The sequence below is a fragment of the Sciurus vulgaris genome, assembly GCF_902686455.1.
Source record: "Sciurus vulgaris genome assembly, chromosome: 14".
NCBI lineage: Eukaryota > Metazoa > Chordata > Mammalia > Rodentia > Sciuridae > Sciurus > Sciurus vulgaris.
The window spans coordinates 98,370,447-98,395,467 of NC_136475.1; the positions used below are offsets into that span (position 1 = coordinate 98,370,447).

The window sequence follows — 25,021 nt, forward strand, 5'->3', positions numbered from 1 at the left end:
GTGGCAGAGCTGGCACCCCTGGTGGAGAATCTCGCAGCAGCCCTGCCCCGGCTCCAGAACAGGTGCCAGGAGTCAGGCTGGCAGAGGCAGGATGGCCTCCTAGCGGGAGGGATGCTTCGTTTTTCAAATGCGTCCTCACAGGGCCACTGTGGAGATCTTTGTTATATATCAGTGGTGTTGCGCGCTGTGGTTTCCGCCCCGCCCACACACGGGTTTCTTTGAGAACTGAGGGGAAATGTGCAGCTTCCGCAGTGCATGCTGTGCAGGGAGGTGCCTGACCCTGGAGGGCTGTATCCATAGCAACGGAGGCTGCTCTGAGCACCAGACACGTGGCCGCCCACAGCACGTGTCCCTGCCCTTGTCACCTTCCCAGAGATTCAAGGCATTTCTTTGCTTCGTAACACTGTATAATATCAATATGATTTACTTCTGAGCCGTTCACATTTGTCATGCAGAGGACGTTTACACAGATCAGTATTCCACTGGAGAACCACCTTGAGCATTAGGACCAGGAATAGCAGCAACCAGAGGGTAGGAGGTGCAGGAGGCCTGTGCTCCTGTGACCCCAGAAACAGACTTCCCCAGTCAGGACTCAGTGGTATCGGGACTCAAATAATTAGATCTCTGTAAAGCTGCTCTATAAGAGAAAGAGCTGATTAACTTCACACATGTATTCCAGGCACACGTTGCAGCCGAAGCGTACAGACAGCAGAGAGGCGCCAGGTTGCCTCTCCCTCAATGCATAGGGAGAGTGGGCATCCTCTGCGTCCTGCATCTGCCTATCCAGAAGGTCTCCAGAAGGCTCTCTGAGAAACAAGATCAAGGCTTGCCTGTTGAGGAGGGCTGAGAGCTAGGTAGATGAGAGGTTAGAAAGGAAAAAAGACTTTCTGTCTAGATCTAAACCATGTAAACAACTAGTCTATAAAAATTTAATTTAAAAAGAAAATACACATGCTTTATCAATGTCTCTCAAAGTAATCAGTAAATTATAACTCCCACTCAGTTTTAAGGTGTCATTCAAGCATTTATTGAGCATCAACTCCAGGCATGACTCTTGGCCAGTGTTTTGCAAAAATATGTAAATTGCATTTAAGGAAGGCCTTTATACAACTAAACACAACAATGGAGTGTGTTCACACACTGTGGTGTGAGCACAGGGCTGCAGGCGTGTGGACCAGACCAAGGGCAGCCACTGTGGGGGAGGAGGAGGGTTTGCAGATGATGTGATCAGAGAAAGGCACACCAGCAGGATGCAGAATGTGTGCTTAATTTGTTCAGCAATCAAGAACCACTGGAGTGTTTGGAATGGGAGAAACCTAATCACAGATCCTGCCTTCAGGAAGGTCACGGCTGGTGATCCTTGTCACATAAGGCTCCAGAGCAATAGCTGCACTTGGTAATCGACAGAGCAGATGCATGAGGTGCTTCAACTGCATTGTTGTTCCTGAATCCTTGGAACACTCCATCATGGATGGGAGGAGGGACGGAAAGATGGCTGGCTGGGTGATGGATGGACAGGTCAACTTATTGCCCAGCAGAGCTCAGGGCTGTTTTATTACTAAAATCTTGGGTGTGTATGTTCACATGGGGCTTAGAGAGGTTAAGCGACCACCACACTTCAGAGGAGAGGCTGATCCGTGACCCCAGTGCTCACATGTGAGTGCCTGATGATTGCAAGCCGGTGGTACCTGCCAATGGGTGAGGCACTAATAAGAATGGATAAGTATGTCTTTAAAAGCCTCAGAGTGAAACTCTCTTTCAAAGCCTATCAAGAATCAAGTATGTAATGTATGAAATATCAAGCACACTTAATCAGAAATTCTTTTTAAGATTGCATGATTCTGTCAATTCCATCAAAGGGCAGTGGGTAGATCACCAGGCTGGAGAGGGGATCCTTGCCCCACCCGGTTGAGAAGCACGCTGTGCATCTTGGAGTGCCAGCTCTGGTCCAGGCGGAGGTGTGTCTGACCACTGGCTGCTCTCAGCCTGGCGCCTGGTATGTCATGTTCCTCCTCAATTTCCAAAGTGTGGTACACATCCTAAATTAGGTCTCCACGTGGTCCCGTCCAGCTTCAGTGTGAGGTAATACCTAATTCAGGTGTCTCGGCCATGAGTTTGGAGCTGGGACCTCACTAAAGTCCCTGTTCAGTGTGGGCAGGTGGAGAAAAGCAATTTTAAAGGACAGAGAGATTTCCAGTGGAGGCGTGGGCACCAGAGTCCTTGTGCTGGGCACTAGAGAACTAACGGAAGGCGGAATTCACTGCTATAGTTTATGTGTGCAGGTTTTCTGCCATTTTCCCCTAAAAATTTACCTTCATTTTGTTTTTTCGAGTACCACCCCAGTGTTGCCCCCACCTTCCTCCAGATTTGCTAGTTCCTGGAGTTCTCATGTTTCTGTGTGCTGGCAGGTGAGGAGGGCCACCCTCCCTGGGTCCGGGGGTCTGCCTTGTGCGCTGGGCCACAGGCCAGGCAGGCTCCGTGGAGTCTGCTCTTCACAGTGGTTTTCCTGTTTGTCAGTGGTGAGTTCTTCCACATTCTCCTCAATGGCTGCAGCAAAAGGAACCTTCCTGCCTTCGGCTGTCCTGCCCCTTCCTGAGGCGGGAGCTGCAGCCTGGTGTCTAGGGTGGTGGTTAGGGTGACAGTTGACCCAGGGTAGGAGGACGAGGGCTCTGACCCTGAGCCTGCTCAGCAGACCGCAGGCCCTCCAGCTTGCCATGGTCCTCCTGAGACCTGCACTAAGCCTCTGCCTGGCGACCTGGGGCTGAGACAGCAGCTGCGCTTCTTTTGCACTTTGGTTGGATATTTTCATCAGAGTTAACGTGAAATGAGGTGGGTTTGGTGAGCAAGTAGCAGCACCCCCACCTTCTTGCCATGGTGGACAGCAATCTGGTCAAGCCCAGACATGCATAATGGACTCCATGACATTCCACAGACAAGGGTCAGGAGGCGAGCGCCTTCCGAGGGGCTGCTTTTCTGGGGACCCTTCAGCAGTGGTTTCCTGCTGTCTGACTCCCCTACCTTGTTTATGTATTTATTTTTCACAACGAGTAAGAACAAATGGATTCAGTGGAAGTGTGGAGCCCTGGAACACAGGTTCCTGTCACTGTGGCGTAGACAGGCGGCCTGCAGTCTGAAGATGGCCCTGAGGAAGGTCATGAACTCCTGAGCACACCTGTGAGCCAGGAGCAGTCGTTTTAGCCAAGGAAACCTTGCCGTTGATAAAGGACCTGGCCACAGGCCTTTGGGAGGAGCGGGTGGCTGCTCCAGGGCCTTTGTTTCCAGGTGGCTGATGCTCCTAATCAGCCGCCTACAGGTGACTCCTGCTCCTGTGGCCCTGCTGGGCTGGGCTGGCTGTGTGTGCCTCCAGAGCTGCTGGCCATGAGAGGCTGCCCAGCTCTTGGCAAAGGAAAGAGTGGGAACCACAGAAGCCCTGGCCGCTCACAAGGTACTCAGCAAGCCAGACCTCAGAGTCACCTGTCACACTGTGGCTTGATGGTGAAGCTGGTGGGCAGCACAGTAGTGTCCACAGGACAGGAGGGACATGGGCACTCAGCTGGTGTTGTCCCCTGCCTCCCCCATAGGTGAGTGGAGCCGGCCACGCTACAGGATGAAGGGCAGAGCCCTCCTGTGAGCTCAGGTCCCGCCATGCTCTCACCCTGGCTCTACAGACTCACCTGACGCTGTCTGTCGAGGTGGTCGTGTTTCCTTGGTCCTGTGCAGAATGCCTTTCTGGCTCGTTTTGCCCTCTGCGGTGCCAAGGCTGAAACCGACAAGACTTGCCCACGCATCGTGGTCCCTCCTGGACACACTGTGTGGGGTCAGCACATCACTGGCCTGTGGTATCCACCTGCTGCTTCCTAGAGACCGATGGGCCGCCAGGTGGTCTTGGGTGCACTATCTTGTTTACCCTTCGTGATGAGCACACAAGTTGGATGTTTAGGCCTGCCTGTTACCCAAGTGGAAAGAAAGGCCAGAGATCCTGATGACAGAGCCCTGCCCCACAACTGGCACAAGGGCGTGGGGCCGAGTGGGTCTCTGTACCACCATGGTTGCCAGAGGAAGAAGCACTGGCAGGTGTGTTGCGAGTTAAAAGCCATCATAGAGCCACGCGACCTTCACCGTCTGCTTTGCCCTCTCTCCTGTGACCTTGTTTATGGGCCTCAGCCCCTGGCAGTCCTGTACAGTGAGCAGGGTTTGTGTAAGAGGAACTGCAGCTCGTTGGCATGACACGCTGGCTGCTCACACCAAGACCAGTGAGCTGGCATCGTACGGCATGAGGATCACGTTCTTATTTCACACCATCGTCAAAGCTTTGATACCCCACCGCCTAAGTGCTTGCAGTGTTTTGGTTGGGGGAGACGCTGACTTGCTGCCTGCCGTTGCCACACTCTTGGGCTGACCTAGTGGTCTGTCCTGGCATGTCCCTTGAGGTCTAGCCTCAGAAGCCTGAGCCAAGCAGGGCTACCCTGGAACTCACCTGTTCACCTTGGGCACTCAGCTTCTTCCAGTGATGAGAGAATTTTCCAAAGAAAGTATAAAGGAAGAGCAAGGTGTCAGTGAGCTTTTCCAAAGGCAGAGTCAGTGCTTTCTGCTCAGTTCGACGTCACGAACCTGTCTTTATGGGAAAAACCCACGTAGTCAGCATGCCCTCTTGGGACTGGCCCACAGGTAGGAAGACGCTGGGGACGTGAGAACAACCAGGAAGAGGTGTCTGGGTGTGGGGGACAGGTCAGCTGGGCTGCTGTGGTCCACCCCTCGAGTAGGAGGCCTTTGCAGCTGCTGAGTCAGGGGTTGCTTGTCCTTAAAACTCTGCTTAGATCTGAGAGCACGCTCCGTGAATGTGTTTTCTTTGGGAATACTGCAAACGGGCATAACAGAACAAGATGGCCCCCGAGCTGAGAGGCAGAGTCGGTGCGCATCTGCATCTTCGTGGAAATTCACTGAACAAATCACAAAGAAAGACCAGAGATCTCAACACACAAGACAAACTCTTTATGAGCAAATGGTCAAAAGGCTCTCGGACCTTTGTCTAGACAGTCAGGAGAACAATTGGGAACGCTAAGGACTGGGATTGAGAGCCTGGTCCCCTCTTGGTCTAAGGGCCACAGGGTCCTGGGGCCTCTTGAGCCTGGGTGCAGGGGAGGCTGTGCCCCTGGGGTGCTGGCAGGCCATGAAGGACTGTGCAGAGGAAGCTTTGTGTTCTACCACTACAGACATGCTGCAGCAGCGCAGATCGAAATACAAGTACCAGGGCTGCCGCGCCTTGCGAATTTCGGGTGGAGGGCTGGGGACAGCTCAGGTGGGCGTCCTGTTGGCCCTGGGTTGACTTTCCTGCCCTCCGCCTGTGCTTGTTCTTTTCGCTCACTGCCATGGCCAACCTTGTGTCTTGTTGAAGACCACAATACCCAGGATGAAATACTTGTCCACTTAAACTTCCATCCCAAAGGCCTTGGTGGGAACGAGTACTCTGTTGATGCAGTGCCGTGGGCCTCTCCAGCTGTCCCGTCCACGTGTTCTGTGCCTCTGTTACCACCACAGTGTCCTTCCTCTGACTGTCAGAGACGCCTGGCGCCTACGTCCAAGACCTGCTGTGTTTCAGTCGTTGCTACCTTACGGAGGCAAAGCAGTCTTTCAGAAGCACCAAGGCCTGCAGCAATAAGGCTGTGGGGTCGAGTTCCAGCCCAGGACAGCACACCGTGTGGGAGTGTGGGGCGGCCAGGACACCCTCACACACCCAGTGGGAAGAGGGACTTGACTTGGGTGACGCCTGGAGGGCAGAGGACGGGCAGAGCCTGCAGTGAGAGTGGGTGCGGGACAGGCTGTCGCAGGCCCCTGTGGGTGCACTGAGCTGCTCTGTCCTCTGTCCCAGCACTTCTGCCAGGACGTCCACAGCAGGGCCACGAGACCGGCCTCCACCCCACCCACGCTCACCCAGCACTGGCAGGTTCTAGGCTGTGAACCAGCTGCTGGGGATGCGTCACGGATGAGATGACCCTCTGAGACTTGAGAACTGGCAGTGCTGAAAAGAGGAACACAAACCTCCACGACGGTGGGGCAGCCAGCGGTCCGGGAGAAGCCTGAAGCAGAGGGCTCAGAAGCCCAGGGAAGGAGGGCGTCTGAGCAAGGCGTGATGGAGGAATGGAGGCTGAGTCAGCCGTGGAGATGAGCAGGAGCTCGCAGCATGGAGAAGCCCCGGGCACTTCAAGATGGGCTGCACACAGTGCACAGGAAGCAGGAATCGAGTCCAAGTGAGAGCAGGCCCTGGTCCCTGGACAGTGGGCCCACTGAGGGCTTGGTCCTGAGTGGGGCAGTCAGGGCAGAGTCCTGAGGCTTGTCCGGTTGTGGTGTGCAGGATAAAGAATGAGGTGCACATGGCTCCCCTGCTGCGGTTTCACACGGTGCAGCTGGGGACCCTGCAGAATGTGGCCACCTGAGGAAGGGCGTCAGGCTCACTGAGAAGCCTGCTGACCACACGAGAGCTGTTGATCCCAGCTCTGGGGCAACCGCTTGGGAGTGCGGGCAAGGCCCAGGCACTGGCAGTGCTGCTGGCTGGGCAGGGCTTGCAGGGCACATGCCCACCACACAGGCATGGGCACGTGGGACAGACCCCTCTGCTCCTCCAGGCTCTGCACCGGGTCCTGCTGTGTGCCGCTGATGGTTTCCTTTCCAGTTACAGCTTCCTGTTTGTCCTCTGCCTCTGTGTGATGAACCACACCTACCTCCTGTGGCTTAGCAGCACGTGCACATTTACTCTCTCAGGGTTTCTGCAGGTTGGGAATCCAGGTACAGCTCTGCTGGGCCTTCTGTTTCAGGAAGTCTCGTGGGGGGTGCTGCCAAGTGTCAGGGGACCACAGTCATCTCAGGCTTCTGCTGGGCAGGGCTGACTCCCAGCTCACTCAGCCCTGGTTGGCAAAATTCAGCTCCATGCAGGCTGTTGGCTCCTTGCTGGCTGCTGACTGACCTACCTCTGGTTGCCAGTGGTCCCATCAGATACCCGTGTGGGAAAATGTGCATGAGGCAAACTCCGTGTTCTGCAGCCTGATGCAGAAGGCACCTGTCACTTTGCCATGCTGTGCTCTGTGTAAGCACATCGGTTGGTCCAGTTAGACCCACAGCAGCGACGCATGGGGAGTGAATGCAGGAGGCAGGGCACGGGGAGCCAGGGAGGGCACCTGGCTCTGTCTTTGGGGCAGAAGCTGGGTGCCGTGTGCCTTGCTAGGCTTCCACGCTGCTCATCGATGCCCTGAGTATGGGGGGATCTCCAGTGCCTGGCTGCTGCTGGCACGCCCTCCCTGAGCCTGTCTGCTCCCGGTCCTGCCCACTGCCTGGCAGCAATGCAGGTGTCACTGACCCAGGCCTGTCCACTCTTTGTCCTGCTGCTCAACCCTCAGCAATGCTAATTCCAGAGTCCACCTCAGCCCATTTGCCAAACTGTCCAAGGGTGGCTGGCAGTGATGGGGAGCTCCAGCAGCCTCCACAGAGGCTGTGAAGTCATTTCCACCTGGATCACAGTTGGTGGTCCTCTGCTGAGGCCTATGCTGAGGTCCTATCCCAGCCCTCCTCCTCCTCCATCAGACCCAGCTCAGGGAACCTCCTAAGCCAGCCCTCCTCCTCCTCCATCAGACCCAGCTCAGGGAACCTCCTAAGCCAGCCTCCACCTTCATCAGGACACAGCTGGGTTGAGGTGTCTAATGCTCAGTGGTCTGATAAGGTCAGTCCTTGGCATAGTCCTGAAAGGTCACAGGGGACTCATGCCCCAGCTGTGAGGCTGCCTGCCAGTCTGCCCCAACCTGCTGCTGGGTGTGTAGAGGGTCTTCCCTGCCTTGAACTTGGCCCTGATGGAGGAGGAGGGTGGCTTAGGAGGTGCCCTGAGCTGAGTCCTGATGGAGGAGGAGGAGGGTGACTTAGGAGGTGCCCTGAGCTGGGTCCTGATGGAGGAGGAGGAGGGTGGCTTAGGAGGTGCCCTGAGCTGGGTCCTGATGGGGTAGGAGGAGGAGGAGGGCTGACTTAGGAGGTGCCCTGAGCTGGGTCCTGATGGAGGAGGAGTGTGGCTTAGGAGTTGCCCTGAGCTGGGTCCTGATGGGGGAGGAGGAGGAGGGCTGACTTAGGAGTTGCCCTGAGCTGGGTCCTGATGGAGGAGGAGGAGGAGGAGGGTGGCTTAGGAGGTGCCCTGAGCTGGGTCCTGATGGGGGAGGAGGAGGAGGGCTGACTTAGGAGTTGCCCTGAGCTGGGTCCTGATGGAGGAGGAGGAGAGCTGACTCAGGAATTGCCCTGAGCTGGGTCCTGATGGGGGAGGAGGAGGAGGGTGACTTAGGAGTTGCCCTGAGCTGGGTCCTGATGGGGGAGGAGGAGACAGGCTTGATTAGGAGAGCATCCCTCATTTGCACTTCTTCCTCCCTGCTTGGCCTGGGGCCTGAATGGTGAGAAGGTACATAGGAAGGTGGTGTTCCTGCTGACCAGCTGATTTGGAAGTTGTGGGTTTTATTCCTCATCCTGCTATTGCCTTCCTTTCTATCTGGAAACCCTCAGAGAGGTGGCTCTTTTCTGAAAGGTTTTCTGTCCCCACGTGAACGTCAGCATCAGGACAGAACTGCGGCAGGTCCTTTATGGAGCTCTGTCTCAGCAATGGAATGCAGAGTTGAGTTCTAATAAAGCGTTTTCAGAGGATGTCCTCTTAGTAAGTGTTCCAAATATAGGCCACGTTTTGGAAACTCCTTTTTCATTGATTCAAAACTAATTATGAACTTTAAAAAAAATGAATATTCTCCAGTGATTACAGTGGGTGGTGGTCAGAAATTCTGACCTGTGAGCTTGGCTGGACAGGTTAGGTGATGACTGGCATTGTTTTTGTGTCATCAGGTGTTGTTGAGGAACTTGAGAAAGTGGGCATGTTTGTAAATGAGTCGGAAAACGTTAGCATGTGAACTTGACCTAACACATGTTGCTTAAGTTCTCCATGGTGTTGGGTAGTACCTGACTCCATCCAGCATCCACACTCACTGCCAAAGCTCGGGCACCGAGGTCACTGCAGGCTTCCGTGTCTTCATTTCCTGGACAACCCAGTGTTTACACTGAATGCCTCTCCAGGACACATGCGTGTTCTCTGTGAGTGGCACACAGCCCTCTGGGTCATGCTTCTTCCCACTACACATGTGTTCTGGGCATGTGGGGTGGGCCATGTTAGATCCTGTAGACAGCCCTATGAAGAACCCTTTCTGATCATCACCCCAAGTGTACCTTTGAGGAAACCTAGAGGTGAAGAGGTGAAGAAATCCATCTTAGACTCTGGGCCTAGACTTGGTTTCTGAGACTTTTGCAGAGGGCTTTCCATAGTAGGACAGTTCCTCAAAAAACAAATGTGTGTGAGGGATGGGCTGGCTGCAGGAGGGCTAGGGTAAGTGGCAGGCGAGTGTGCAGACGGGGTTGACAGGGAGAGGGGAAGGGAGGGGCTGGCTGCACCCAAACGCAGCAGAGCCTTCAGGGTCCGGCCACCGTGCTGAGCCCATAGCCTGGTGTCAGCCCTGTGGGAAGCAACTTGGGGGGGGCCCTGGTCCCTTCCAGGGAGCCCCTGTGAGGTGCAGCTGGCCGTGAGGAGACTAGGAATCAGGAACCATGGTCACACTTCACCCACTTACAGGCCAATGATGAATTTTAGAAACTACAGCTGGAGATGTGATTGAAGAAGGAAGAGCTCACCTTTGCTCTTTTGCTCTCTCTGTGCTGTGAACCCATGTTTCATACCTTGCTGAGAGTCATCCATACATCACAAAACCACCCATTGTAAGCTCACTGACTTGCCGAATCTGTCCAGAGCTGAGCGACTATCGTGATCTGATTTAGAACGACTTCTACATCCCAGGGAGGCCGTGCACCTGCCAGTGCCACTCCCCATGGTAGCCAGGCTCTTCGTCTCCGGATCTGCATGCTCTGGACATGTTACACGGTGGAGTCAAACTGCACGAGGGGTTGTGTGAGATGGGCTTCTCTCACCTAGTCTGGTTTCCCAGCTCCACCTGAGGCACGACAGAAGTGCCCTCTTCTCAGTGGCTGAATCATTGGTCTGTACCTCTGTTCTTAGGCCAGCATCACATTTGCTTAGTCACAGAGGTTTTATTGATTGATTTGCTTACTTACTTATTTAGTTAGCTAGTTAATTATAATGGGTTTTGAAATCCAGAAGTTGGTTTCAACTTTATTCTTTTTCCAGATTATCTTGTTTATGCTGGGTACTTTCACTACCATATAAAGTTTCAGACTGACTTAATAGTTTGATTGATACATATCTGACATTCCTATAGAGGCCACACTCAATTGTCAGACCAATTTGTAGAGTATTGCTATCAGAATCATATTAAGTATTTTGATCCATGAACATTGGATGTCTTTCCCTCGGTTTACATCTTTAATTTCTTAAAACATTTTAAAACTTTCAGTGCACATATTTATATTGACTCTCTTTAAAAATTTATTCTCAAGTATTTTATTCTTTATGCTACTATTGTGAATAGGATTTTTCATAAATTTTATCTTTGGATATTTTTATTTCGAGTTGTCTTTCTCCATTCAGGGTGCTGAGGTAAAACACCATAAAATGGATATCTTACAAATAACAGAAAATCACTTTTCACAGTTTTGGAAACTAGGAAGCCCAAGAGCAAGGTGCTGGCTTATTTAGTTTACAGTGAGGACCCACTTCCTTGTAGATGGACAGCTGTCTTTCCTTGTTTTACATGGTATAAGGAGGCAAGGAGTTTTCTAGAGTCACCATTATGGGGCTCTACCTCATGACTCAATCATGATCCTTGGTTTCAAGGGCTCCAATCCTAATACCATCACCTTGGAAGTTAGGATTCAACACATAAATTTTGGAAGGACACAAACATCCAGGACATAGAATTAGTATGTAGAAATACAATCGTACAGCTCTTACTCTACAGGCTTGCTGAGCGAATTTATTACTTCTAATATGTATGGTGGTGGTATCTGCCAATAAAGGGGATTTCAGTTCTTTATATCCAGATGCTTTTACTTCTTTTTCTTGCCTACCTGGGAAGGCAAGCACTCCATTACAGTGTTGCCTAGAGGTGAAGGAAGCCAGCATCTCTGTTTGAGAATGGTTGTGGTGAGCTCACAGTCTCCCACCATTTAGAAGTCCATCCATTGTGTCTCTTTTCAAGTTGAGAAAGTTTTAACTTCTCTGCTTTTATGGGGCTGATTGTGTATGTATGTGACCTTCATTTTAGTAGTATGGTGCGCTGCATTGATTATATGTTCAGATATGGAAAATGCCTGATATTGTGTGATATATTCCATTTGTACATTGTTGGATGTGGTTGCTAGTATCTGGTTAAGGATTTTTATTTAAATATTCACACATGCTATTGGCCTGTGATTTTTCCTTTGATGTTCTGTGTCTATCTGGTTCTGACATCAGGGAACACTGGTTGTCAGAACAGACTGGGATGCCTTCCCTCCCTCCACAAATGTAGAAGAGTTTAGGAAGGATTGCTGTCCATCACTCTGTAAATGAAGCTCCTCTGGGCCCAGGAGTGGGCTGCTGGAAGCTGCTAAAACACAAACTAGGTCTCTTTGTTTGGCAGAACTATATCCAAATGATCTGTTTCTTCTCCAGTCAGTGTTAATAGTTTACGCCTTTCTAGAATTTTTTCCTTTTTTACTTTTTTTATCTAATTCCTTGACACACATTTGTTCCTATTATTCCTCTGTTATCCTCTATATTTCAGTAAAATAAATAAAGCTGTCTTTACTTTTGCTCCTGAATTTGGTAATTTTCATTTTTTCCCTTTTTTTTCCCTCCATAGGTGTATACAGAGGTTTTGTCACTCTAAAGTCTTTGACTTAAGATTTTATCATTTTTTCTTTCTGTTCATGTTCTTCTCTAATCTATAGTCTTCTTTTCTGTACGTTGGGAATTTTGTCCCTTTTTGTTTAGTTTCTTCAGTGGAAAAATTAGATTTTTTTTTTACTTATTTTTCTTTTTAACATTAGTATTTACAGCTTCAAGCTTCCATTTAATTGCTGCTTTAGCTTCATTCTATAATTTTTGTAGGTGGTATTTTCACTTTCATCCTTTTCAACATTCTTTTTAATTTGTCTTGTGATTCTTCTCCTTGAACCATTGTTTTTCATTTGCTCTTTTAGATATATGTGACTTACTGTACATACATGGAGTATAACTTATTCTAATTAGGACCCCATTCTTGTGGTTGTACATGATGAGAGTTTCACTGGTCATGTATGTGTTCATAGTTGAACATAGGAGAGTTATGTCCAGTTCAGTCCACTGTCTTTCTTATTCCTATCTCATCTACCTTCTCTTCATTCACCTTTGTTTAGTCCACTGAACTTATATCCCCCCTTATTTTGTGTCAGTATCCACATATCAGAGAGAACATTCAACTTTGTTTTTGGAAGGATTAACATATTTCACTTAGCATGATAGTCTTGAGTTCCATCCATTTACCAGCATATGCCATAATTTAATCCTTTATCACTGAGTAATATTCCAAACAAAGCTTCTTCATAGCAAAGGAAACAATCAAGGAAATGAAGAAGAGAACCTAGAGAATGGGAGAAAATCTTTATCACCTATTCCTCAGATAGAGCATTAATCTCTAGGATATACAAAGACCTCAAAATACTAACAGTAAAAAATCCCCAAATAACCCAAACAATAAATTGGCCAAGTAACTGAACCAGTACTTCACAGAAGAAGAAATATGAATGGCCAACAAATATATGAAAAAATGTTCAACATCTCTAGCAGTTAGAGAAATGCCAATTAAAACTACACAGAGATTTCATCTCACTCCAGTCAGAATGGCAATGATCAAGAATACAAGTAATGATAGATGTTGGTGAGGATGTGGGGGAGAAGGGCACTCATACATGGCTGGTGGGAATGCAAAATGGTGCAACCACTCTGGAAAGCAGCATGGAGAGTCCTCAGGAAACTCAGATTGACTGTTATTACTTAGGGGGATTTTGTTTTGTTTCCACATACCCATACATTTCCTTCTTCTTTCTTGCTGTTACTGATTTTTAATTTAATTCCATGTAGGTAAATGAACACCCTTTGTATGATTTTAATACTTTAAAGTATAGAGTTATTTCTTTCTTTCCTTCCTTCTTTCTTTCTTTCAGCCTGAATTGTGGTCTACCTTGCAATATTCCACCTGCACTTGGGAGAAAACATATTCTGCCCTGTTGAGTGGGTTGTTGCCTAGATGTCCACATATCCAGTGTCTCCATAGTGTGGTTCCAGTTTTCCATGTTCACGTAGACCATCTTCTACACTGTTGGACCCATCATTGAACATGGGGTATTTTTTCCTCCAATTGTCATTATTGAATTATTGTCTTATTTCTTTAATTTTGTCAGGTTTAGCTTCATTTCATTTAGGACTCCTTTGTAATTTGTTTGTTTTTATAATTGTTAAGTATCCGTGACTCATTGAACTTTTCATCTTTTTAAAATGCCCTTTATCTCTAATGAAATCTCACCTTCAGTCTATTTTGTTCGATACTAGACTTTCAGCTGTACTGGTTATGGCCTGCGTGACTTACCTTTCTTCACCTTCCACCTTGACATTATTTGTGTCTTTAAATCCAAACCATGACTTTTAGATAGCATTCAGTTGGAACACATTTTAATCCATTCCTCACGTCTCTGCCTTTCATTTGGGATGTTTAATTCATTTACATTTAATGTAATGATGGATAAGTTAAGATTTACACCTACAGTTGTGCCATTTGCTTTCTATGTGTCTTGTCTTTTTTGTTCCTTTATTTCTCTATTTATCCTTTTTTTCCCTGCATAGACACTTCCATTTTAATTTTTTAGTTCGTTATTTTGTTTTAATTATTTTGTATCATAAATTATCACAATTGCCTTGGAAAATACAAATAGCAATTAATTGAATCTATTTCAGATTAATACTAACAATTCAAAAGGAGTTAAAAACTTTGCTTTCATTTCCTCTACCCACTTTTGAGCATTATTGTCAACAAATTGCATCTTTGTCCATAAGCACAATTTTAGAACTGTTCATTTTTGCCATTATCTCTTAAAACCAAATGGGTACAAAAGTGATACAAGCAAGAATATGCGTATACTCTCTCTCACGGTATCTGTGAAGCTTCTTAAGCCACTGCTTTCCATTTTTTATGTGGTTTTGTTGTGTCCTTTCAACTGCGCTTGAAAGGCTCCCTGTGTGTTTCTTATGGGGAAGGTCTTCTGTGACATTTTCCTCAGACTCAGTTTATATAGGAATGTCTTAGTTGAATGTTCCTTTTAAAGGTGAGTTTAGCTAGGTACAAAATTCTTGGTCGACTCTTTGAAGATGCCAGCCCGCTCACCTCCGTAGTTTCTATGAAATGTTGGCTGTTATCTTACAGAGTCTGCCTTGCGTGTGATAGACCGTTTTCCATTTGCTTCCCTCAGGATTCCTCGTCTGTTTGATCTGGAGATGTCCCCGTGCCAGTCCACTCGAGGCCTGCTTCTAGTTCTTAAGTGTGTAATTAATTCTGCTTACCCACGTGGAGAGTGCCGGCCCTCCTTTCTTTGAGCCCTTTTCTCTGACCCGTTCTCTCTCTTCACCTGCTGACACTCCCTGTTCGTATAGACTTCCTGTGTCCACAGACCTGCCGATGTCCTTGGTGATTTCTGAGGTGCTTTTCACTTTTCTTGAGTATTTCTTCTTTTGCTTCTGAGACGGGACGGGCTGGATCATCCCATCTTTGAGTTTCTGACTCACTGTTCAGCCACACTGACGGGTTTTCATTTCAGTTATTATACTTTTCAATTTCAGAAATCGTATTTGGCTATTTCTGTATGGGTGTATGTGACTTCTGTCTGTGCACTGATATTCCATTGGGTGAGGCATCATTTCCATATTTCCGTTAAGTTTTTAGACATAGGTTACTTTGTTTACTTGGGCATGTTTATAACAACAGATTTCAAACCTTCGTCTACTTAGTCCAAAATGTGAGCCTCATTAGAGACACGTATTGGCTGTTTCTTCTTCATGCATATGCCATACCTCTCTGTTTCTTTGTGTTCCTCATTTTCGCTTTGCAAGCTGAATGTGTTAAATGTGCTGCAGTGAGTGCGGTGTGAGGTGTCCGTCGCCCGGGCTCGAGCACCTGCTGTGGTCTAGTTGTGTGGGCCTCACTGCTACTCTCTTTGAGGCCTTCCAGGACTAATTCCATGGATTTTGTAAATGCTGTGTTGTGACTGCTGGGTCTCTGCAGACTTCTTTTTCCTTCGTTCTAGAATGTATTCATTGTTCACTTCTCAAGCCTGGCTTTCTGAGTCTCACATCTGGGTCAGATGACGCTTGGCCAGCATGTCTTCAGGCTTTGCCTAGTGGGTCTGGGCAAGAGGCATGCGTTCCAACTTCAGGACTTGAGCGAAACCCCTGACTTCCACTGCTGCTCCTACAGGGCCTCAAGGTCATCCGAGGAGAATTCCTTTTCTTTTCCACATCCTTCCAGGCAGGCACACAGCCTTTTAAATCCAGGCATGTTTCAGAGTTTCTAAAGCGTCCTGTGGTTGACAAGTTCTCCGGGATTTCTTTTGAAACCCTCTGCCAGGCTTCTGTTTATCCCAGGAGAAATCCAGCTGGAGGCTGGGATGCTGCCAGCTGCTGCTGTTCCAGCCATGCCTGGAGGTGGGGCTCCCACTGGGTGCTAAGAACAGATGTTCCCTGGGGGCTGTGTGTGCTGGGGTGGGGCTCCTGAGGGAACTCCAGCCCCTCAACCCTCCTGTGGTCTTCAGCCTCACCAGCTCTGGGCCGCTGTGCACTCCGCTGGTATGTAGAGGGGGTGGGATGAATATCCCCAGCTTCACAGACGCTGACTGTCTTACCAAACCCAGTTGTTTCCGGTAGTTTCTCTGAGGTGGGTCGTTTTCATTTTCTGTAGCTTTGGTTAACCACCACCGTAGTGAAGAAGGTCCTACTCCTTTTCTCCTGTGGAAGATCTTATACTCTGCCCACACGTGGGCTCTTTGATCCTGCAGGTCCCCTTGACTAGTGCTGTGACTTAGCACAGTGAGTTCCAGGGCCCTTCCACCTCCTTTCTGCCCAGTCGTCCAGAGGTCCTGCTCATCAGGGCTCTGCTCCTTCTCCACCTCCTGCAGGTCTGGCAGGTGGGGCCTGGGGCTTAGTCCCCGAGGGCACAGCTGGCCTTGGTCCCCTCTAGCTGTGGTCCTTCACCTCCCTGCCAGGCTGAACGTCCTCAGTGCGCCCTGTGATCTCCTCTTGCTTCCGCGGCCTCGGATGGAGGCTATCAGCGGTATCACAGGCCGGGGAGTTTGCAGAGCGTGCCCCTGCTCTCCGGCCCTGTCGCTGTGCTTCCCATGCTGAGGAGGAGCCTCAGCACCGTCACGTTCCCACCGGAACGACGCACTCCGAAGGCCAAGCCCCTCCGTGACTTAGAAGGAAAAGGTCCTCTGCTCCTGTCCCGGTCCCGTGTGGCCAGTGACTCCCTTGTGCTCCAGGTGGCCTCCTGTCCACTTGCTCCCCTCCTCCCGGTACCTGGTGGGGGAGGGTGTGGCCCTGCGGCCTGCTACACAGGCCCAGCTTGGCTCAGCCACTCACTCCTGTGACCATGGAAGTGTCCTTAACTTAGGGCTATTCATCTGTGAGGGGATAGTAATAAAGGGTCAAGAAATGATCTATTCTACTTGCATTAAGGTTTTAAACTCAGCGAGTCAGCAAAGCCACAGAGGAGTCCCTGCCTCTGGGCTGTGGGTCCTGCCTGGAGACCATGAAGCTACCGCATTGCCAGGGCCTGAAGTCTCGGGGGTGAGACAAGGGGACCCCTAGGAGGCGCACAGATCGTAAACCAAGTGCGCAGAGCTCAGCCAGTGCAGAGGGAGTCCTGCTCCCAGCCTCCAGGACACAGGGGCTTGAAGGCCTCCTTGGAGAGAAAGGCCACCTGCTCTGCGGGATGGGGCCTGAGGTGGAGAGAGAGGCGGGAGCGCCAAGCAGAGAGCCTGGGCCCAGGCGGGTGCGTGTTTGTGCGGGAGCCCACGGCAGCGGCAGGCAGCCTGGCCTCCAGCGCCAACTGCCTGAGCCCAGAGCGCAGGAGAGGCAGACGGGGCCTGGGAATGGCACACGGAGAGGAGCGTGTGGTCTCCTGCAGTCGGGGGGAGCCAGTGGGAGGTTTTGGAAATGAGAGACTTCATCGTGATCTTGGTGACGGTGTGAAAAAGCCTCAGGAAGGGAAGTACAAAAGGCAGGCGAGAGCCCGAGTGGCCTCCCTCGAGGGAAGGTGGGGACCGGCACCGTGGCTGCTCTGCTGTCCATGGAGGTGGACAGTCTGGAGAAACCACCTCAGGTCAAGAGAGGGGAGGTGCCTCCACAGTGCCGCCAGGTCCTGGGTTCGGTATACCCTCAGAACTCGAGAGCCGAAGTCTGGCCCCAAGCGGGAGGATGTGGAGACAGGTCTCGCGGGAGGTGAGAGGGCATCAGGACCGTCCCCTGTGAATAGGCTCAGTGCCCTATAACAGAGACCTCCAGAGAGCTCTGACCCCTCTGCTCTGTGAAAAGACGTGGCAAATCAAAACCATCCCCTGCCAGACACCAAGTCTTTCCACGGCTTGATCTTGGATTTCAGCCTCCAGAACATGGAGAAAAAAATGGCTGTCATTTCTAAGCCATCGAGTTCATGGTGTTTTGTTGTAAACAAACAGCAGCCGCGTTATTCTGCAGAACTGAGGCTAGGAAGAAGACCTCAGTGAAAGGGGCAGCAGGTGACGATTATTTCAGTATGAACATGGCGTATTAGAGGTACCTGTGGGACATTCTAGTGTGGCTTCAGTTCACAAATGTGGAATCCACTGAGGTGCTCGGCATACACCGAGAGCCGTGGGCACAAGGGTGTAGGCAAAACCCAAGAGGCGAGTCCAGGCCGAGGGAGAACGGGAAGAAGAGAGGACACACCCTGCGAGACCCGCAGTGGCTAGCAGCCTGAGCCCGTCGGAGACCGAGAGGGGACGGGCTCTCCAGGGCTGCGGCTGCCGTGTGCCTGCAGCCCGTGCTGCTTTCACGACTGTGCTGATGTGTCAAGGCAAGCCTCGACGCACGGTCTCTTCTGAGGATGGCGGGATCACGAGGGTCCCAAATGTTCAGATCTCCGTTCCTAGTTCCGCATGTCTCTCCTACTGCCACGGGCTCTGCCTGAAAGCCCAGGCTTCCCTCAAAATCAAACTGAACAGCTAGAGCCCGCTTTCCTTCCTGACCTGCATCTGCGGGGCTGCGGCTGCCTTTCCACCACTGAGGCCCAGAGCTGGACGCTGCAGTGGCCCCCACCCCGCTGACTCCTCCGGGCTCACCCCCATCCATCTCCAGCCACGGGGAGCTTCAGAACGCAAGAGCTGCTGCCGGGGGTGCCCCCCGACTCTCATTAGTCCCAGGTTCCAAGCCCCCCGTGTTTGTCTGACCCTGTGGGTCTCAGTGCAGAATGTAGTAGGTGCTGCTATTCAGGACCAACCTTCTGCCACCCAGACCTGGAATCCCCGTGCAATGTGGCCTTGTGACATGAGCCCATGGCATCTCGTCTTCCTGTGCTGTAGACACAGTCGTGGTGCATGTGGCAAGTGCCCCTTGTCCCTGTCCCCACCAGGCAGGCGGCTTGTGGAGGGCAGGGCCAGCTCACTCCTCATGGCTGCCAGTCTTGGCCCTGGAGCCTCACATTTGGTGACAGCTGACTGGATCCATGCACCACAACCGGCAGGCGTTTCCCAGTCTGACTGCTGACAGGTCTGCTGAGTGCTGTGCTAGCCTTGTGCTCCTACTACCCCGTGCATTTTAAGGTCACAGAAAGACTTTTCCTAAAGCCCTTAGGAAATCCAAATTGGCTTTTCCCAATTAGTCAGGATTTGTGCAGTTTTACCAGATATCAACATTTTTACTTTTATGGCATGAATCACAAAGCCACCAGAGGATCAGGGTTGATCTGTGTTCGGAAGCACGAGCTCTCTTATGGTTTTGAGCTTCAGCCCATGTCTACTGTTACCACTGGTATTATTAACATCACTACTTATGTTCATCTTTCCTATCCTGAATTACGATCATTTCATACTTTCTAAAGCATTTTTTATTATGTTTGCCTCAACTGATCTTCAGAATTGAGGATGCAGATCAAGTATAATGATAGGCACTCGCCACCTATGAATACTCAAGCAGACGTTGGGTGACTCTCCAGAACACACAGCGTCATGGAGCTGGGGCAGACAAGGGCTCATTCCGTTCAGGTTCCCCCGTTGCTTTTTCTTAAAAAGAAAATCATTGATGTTTTTGACTTATTTTTTTAAATAAGTGAATTACTGTAATTGATTCTGCAATGTTTTAAAACATTTCAGTTGAGGGAGGTTTGCCAGGATTTATTCCATGTGGGGCATGTGTGATACAATAGATGTATGTCCAGCACAGAGTTCACAGCACTCCTCTTGCTCTCTTGTGTAAAGTGAATTGGGTCAGATCAAACCTCAAAAATGGATTGCATGAAAAGTGAAGTGTCTTAGTATCTAGCAGAAACATTCCTTTAACGTTTTCTGTGTTAAAGTATCTGTTATTGTTTTGGACAGTTAATTCCCAATGAAATTGTGACCTAGTTGAGGGTCAGGGCTAAACTTATTCGACTGTAAATACCCAACACGTTAAGAAGGGTTCACAAATATGGAAAAGTTAGACAGACAAATGGGTGGATGGATGAAGTAGGAGTGGATTGATTAGTGAGTGACTGGATGTTTGGGAGGATGGTCTAGTGGGTGGATGGATGTACAGATATATGATGAATTGATGGATTAGTGGGTGGGTGGATGGATGGGTGGATGGATGGGTAGACACCTGGGTGGATGGATGGGTGGATGCATGAGTGGATGAAGTAGTGGGTGGGTGGATGGATGGACACATGTAGAAGTGAATTCATTAGTGAGTGGATGGATGGATGAGTGGTGGTTGGATGGATAGGTAGGTGGGTGGATGGGCAATAGACTGATGGGGAATGAAAAGGTTGATATGTTTAAATGAAGTATGAACTTGCTTTCTGGGAAAAGTACATAAGACAGAGGGATTTACTCTTATAGTTAATGCCGCCTACTCAATTAGCATGTTCCTTCTTTTCTTGAGAAAGAGTAGAGATGGAGCATCAAAGCAGCGTAAGATGCATAGGTTAACATGTCTAGTCCTGGTCACACAGACCTCATTATTCCAGTTTCAGAATAAGCCTTGAAGTCTGGGAGAACAATTTCATATCCCTGATTTTCTTTTTCATTTCTTTCTAAATGTCTTAGATACGCTCAGCCCTTTACTGTTCCTATATATGCAAATTTCTTACAAAACTCATTCAGTATTTTGGTTGAAATTCTATCATCCTTTAATTTGTGGGAAGAATTGACATTGTCACAATATTAAGCCTTCCTAACCCAGATGATGTGATCTATCTCTCCACTGACTTAGGTCTTCCTTAACATCTCTTAATAACGTTGTGTGATCTTCCCTGCGGAGGGAAATCTGTCATCCACTGTCTGTTCTCTGCATGGCAGATGCTCTTCTGAGCCCCACTCCTGTAGCTAGTGCCACTGGACATGAGCACCATCTTCAGCTCTGGTGTGGGCTCTGGTTATTTGTCAATTATTTGAGGACAAGAGGGGACAAAGCAAGGGCAGAACTCCAGGGGTTCTTTTCTGCTCTTCCCTTCCCCACAGGGAAGGCTGCAGTGTCCCGTCTGCCCCGTGCCCCGTGCAGCTTGTCCCTGAACCCTCATACCCAGTCAGACAGCTCCTTGGTGCTTGGTGCTGTGCCCTGCTGTGTAGTCAGCAGTCTTGCCAGTTCATTGTTTTGATAAGAATGAGAACCAAACCAATTTTGAAGAAAGTAAATTCAAAATAAATTAATGGAGGACGTTCGTAAGCAGCTTCATCCTAATGTCCGGCAGAGGCTTTGAGCAGTCAAGTGGTGTCTGTGATCACACATGGCGAGTGGCAGAATCTTCTTCCAGAGCTGTTCCTGCAGGGCTGGTGGCCCTGAGCACCCGTCTTGGGCTGCTGAAAGGTTTGCCTGCAGTCATGGCTGTGCTGTCCCAGAACCCACCTGGTGCACTGTGTAAGTGTCCAACACTGGAACGTGCTGTATGGGCTTATTATTGCTGTCACTACGAGGTGCTGATTTTGACCGCAGATGTCCAAACCTAGTCAGAGAAATAGCATCCATCAAATTCTAATACAGTACAATGTTGTGCATTAAAATTTTTAGATGCTTTATATTTAAAAACTGTTACTTTTCTGGGAATTGAGAGGAGTTGTTTTTGAGAAGGGGCACTTTTAATGAGTGGAATTTGCAGGGTAAATGTAGTGGAAGGCAGACAGCTCACAGGGGAGCTGGCATGAACGACACACAGGCCAAGTCAACATCGGCAGAAGGGGGACTGTCCCCATGGACAGAGGCTGTGCATTTCTGCCTAGTAGCTTCTTGTTCTTGTAACTTTCATCTAGGGCCCTTGGTGTGTGTGTGTGTGTGTGTGTGTGTGTGTGTGTGTGTGTGTGTAAAAGAGATAGACTGATAAACCTTAGAAACAATCAAGGTCCGCAGTTAGCAGCGTTTGTACACATTTAGAAAAATGGCGTGCCTGGTCGGATGAGGTCAGTGAGTAGGTGGGAGAGGAGCCAGGAGGCAGAGGCGCTCTCTGGGCATTTCCAGCCAACCACAGGTACACAGGATGCCCACGGACTCACCAAGACAGACCCCTCTGTGTGGGAGGGCGCAGGAAACTACTGGCATTGCTCGCTGCATGCTGGGGAGGGCAGCCGGGTGAGCGGTTCAACATGCCAGGGGTGTTGGGTGCTGATCACTTTGATCTTTGAAGGTGGGGAGAGGACTTTGCTGTTAAGTTCTTAATGTTGCTGTCTGCTTTAACTCTGAATGTATTGGGGACTTTATAGGTTGCCCTGAATTTTGAGTATTATAATTACTTAAGAATTTTTATTAGTCTTTGATTTGAATATTATAGTTATCACTAAAATTTCTTTAGAAATACATTCATTTCTTAATTTAGATTTCATTGTACCCAAACAAAAAATATTCTGACGCCATCTCCTATTCTGTGATGAGAAGCAATGGATGAAATTTATACATTTGAAGGAATCAGCTTCTCTAAAACGCATTTACTAGGAAGACAACCTGTATCTCTGGCCACATGAATCCTATGAGATATTTCACGTGCTCTGGAACAGCAGCAGTTTTGCCTAAAGATCGCCAAGGGTTGAGGTTGCCTGTAATTCTCAGCTCTGTGCATTCCTGGCTGAAGAGGTGGTGACAGAGCACCCAGGGCAGAGCAGTGGTCTCCGGGTTGGACGAGGCCTCTTGGTACCGTGAGTTCTTCCCTCTAGGGAACTGTGGGGCTGCTGTGTGCACCTGCTCCTCTGTCTCCTCTCAACAGCTTCTTTCTCTCCTGTTGGCAAGGGGAAGCTATCAGCCCCACTGTGAGGGTGAGGACCTGGTTCCTCCCCACCATGCAGAGGCTGTCTCCAAGGAGGGAGCTGGGGACCTGCCAGATGCCAGCCTGTTGGCCCCCTGGCCTTCCGAGGCAAAGGAACCAGGTGCACCTGCCGTCCACTGGAGTCAGACCTGGGCTCGCAGCCCTTTCTCTGAGCTCCCTGTCCTCACTGCCGGGCTACCAGCTCCTGAAGAAGCCAGGCAGCGTCCAGTGCATATGTCCCTGAAGAGCTCAGCCTTAAACAGCAGGTGCTAACGGGCTACTTGTCAGTCTCTGCCCTCAATTTCAGAAGGCTCTATTGTGACTGATCTTGTGGCATAAATGCCCAGTGTAAAATCTGTGGTGTGGCTACCCCTGAGCAGGAGGTGTGAGTACTCTGCTCAGGATTGTCAGGGAAATTTGCAAAAATTAAAAAAAAAATCACAATGTTTATACACTTAAAAACAATTTAACTGTCCACCAGTCCGATGCCGCAAGTCACGGAGGAGAGCCAGTGGTGTTCTCTGTGCCCCGGGGAGCACCATCCCTGGAGCACCACAGGGCTTCTAGATATTCTGAAACAGGAGAGGATCTCAGGGAAGATAGGAAGATGGCATGGTGGCTCAGGTCTGGGCTCAGGCAAGTCATTTCAGTTGACAGAGCAGTAAGGTGAGGATATATGTGGCCAAGTACAAACTTCCAAGGGAAACTCAAAGGAACCCGCAACACAGAGACAGAGGCAAGACCCGTGTGAGCGCGAGCAGCTGAGCTGGAGCTGAACTGCCCTTTGTACAAGGACACAGTGAAAATGAGCCACAGCCCCTGTCCTTGAGGACTCAGCACTGAATCAAGCGTTAGCTGTAATAACGCAAGGGCGAGGTCTTAGCCAAGAACTGAGGTGACAGCAGGATCCTGTTCAGAAACCGTGGGAACACTGGAGCCAGCGGTGCGGGAAGGGGTTTTAAAAGAAAAGGGACGGAACTGGAAACAGCTGGCATCTGATGGAAAATAAAGGGAATTAGTGAAGAAGAGTCATCCAGGGCACAAACGTCCAGGCAAACCCCAGAAAGTCCGCTTAAATGTGCAAATCTTTATGGTCAAGCTAAAATAAAGATGGACCTTAGGTGGCTTTGTTTTAGAAGGAAAAAGTCAAAAACAACCCCCAGGAATGATCTTTTTCCCCTTCTCAGAATTCAGTTTGCATGAAGGACTCTAGAGAATGCATCTTTGGTTCTCAGCTGAAGACAGCAGACTGAAAGCCACGGAGGAGCTGGGCTCTCCTGAAATCCCACTAAGATGGCAGAGAAGTGATCTTCAGTGTTTTAAAATATACAACTGCAGAACAAAGAGTGGCAAGAGTGGAGGTGGCTGGAAGGCTGAGAAGCAGCTGCAGTGACCCAGGAGAGGAAGCTGAGCCACAGGGAGAGGACCCCAGTCCCAGGCCTGTGTTGGGCCACACCGGGGCACATCCAGATGTGCAGAGGCTTAAGGTTGCACTGGGAGGAGCAGAGTGGGGTCTCTTTGCCTACCGAGACCCTGATACTCTCCCCGCTGGAGGACACCCCTCCGGCAGACGAAACCTCTCGAGACTTTTCTCACTTGACTGGTCCTGAGAAGATGTCTGTATCGAAGGCATCACAATCTTCTAAGTGTTAAGATTGTGAGCTCCTCCTCAGTGGTTGCTTCTTCATGGGCCAAATCCAGTGCAGGCTGGGGATTTGCAAGGACAGCAGGTGACAAGCTGCAGAATTGGTGTCACTGGCTCCAGAGGCCAGTTCTTAACTGAGCACTCATCTGACCTGGGCACCTGCAGCCACCAGGGGCAAGAAGTCCCACCATGAGCAGGGCTTCTGGGGGCTTTCTCATGCAACCCAGTTAAACAACATGCGCAAATGCCCAGGACTCCAGGTGCCAGAGCAGAACCTGGTGTGGGGAACCAAAACAAGCACGGAAGGGAGGAGGGGAGGAGGGAAGGAGGGAGGAGGAGGAGGGGAGGAGGGAGGAGGAGGAAGGAAGAAGGGAAAGAGAAGGAGGAAGGGAGGAGAGAAGAAGAAAAGGAGGGAGGAGAGAAGGAGGAAAGGAAAAAGGAAGGAGAAGGAGGAAGGGAGGAGGAAGGAGGAGGAAGGAAGAGGAAGGAGGAGGAGGGAAGAGGAAGGAGGAGGAGGGAAGAGGAAGAAGGACAAGGAAGAAAAAAGGAAACAGGCAAATCCGAATTGGTTTAGCCCCACATGCAAATATTTCAAACAGAAGGTCATTTTATGCTTGTTTTTCATGATAAGACACATTATGCTATTTTAATATGTCTCATGTATCAGTCTAGAGAACCAAACATGAACTAATCCATCATTCCTGAATTTTGAGCACATAATAGGCTTATTGACTGCATAGTTCATTTAAAGAGAATTAGGCCTGTATCCTTGTTAAAGGGGGAAAGTGCATCTCTTCTCCATGCATCATGGATATCAATGTGGGTGAAGTTAAACCAGTCCTGTGATGCGGCCACTAATGATCCCTTGCTC

General features: G+C 49.7%; 1 protein-coding gene across 1 annotated transcript in view; it reads left to right on the top strand.

Moving 5' to 3' along the window:
- MYT1L (myelin transcription factor 1 like) overlaps window positions 1–25,021 on the top strand; it is a 338,636-nt gene that overhangs the window by 139,785 nt on the left and 173,830 nt on the right. The window lies entirely within an intron of this gene.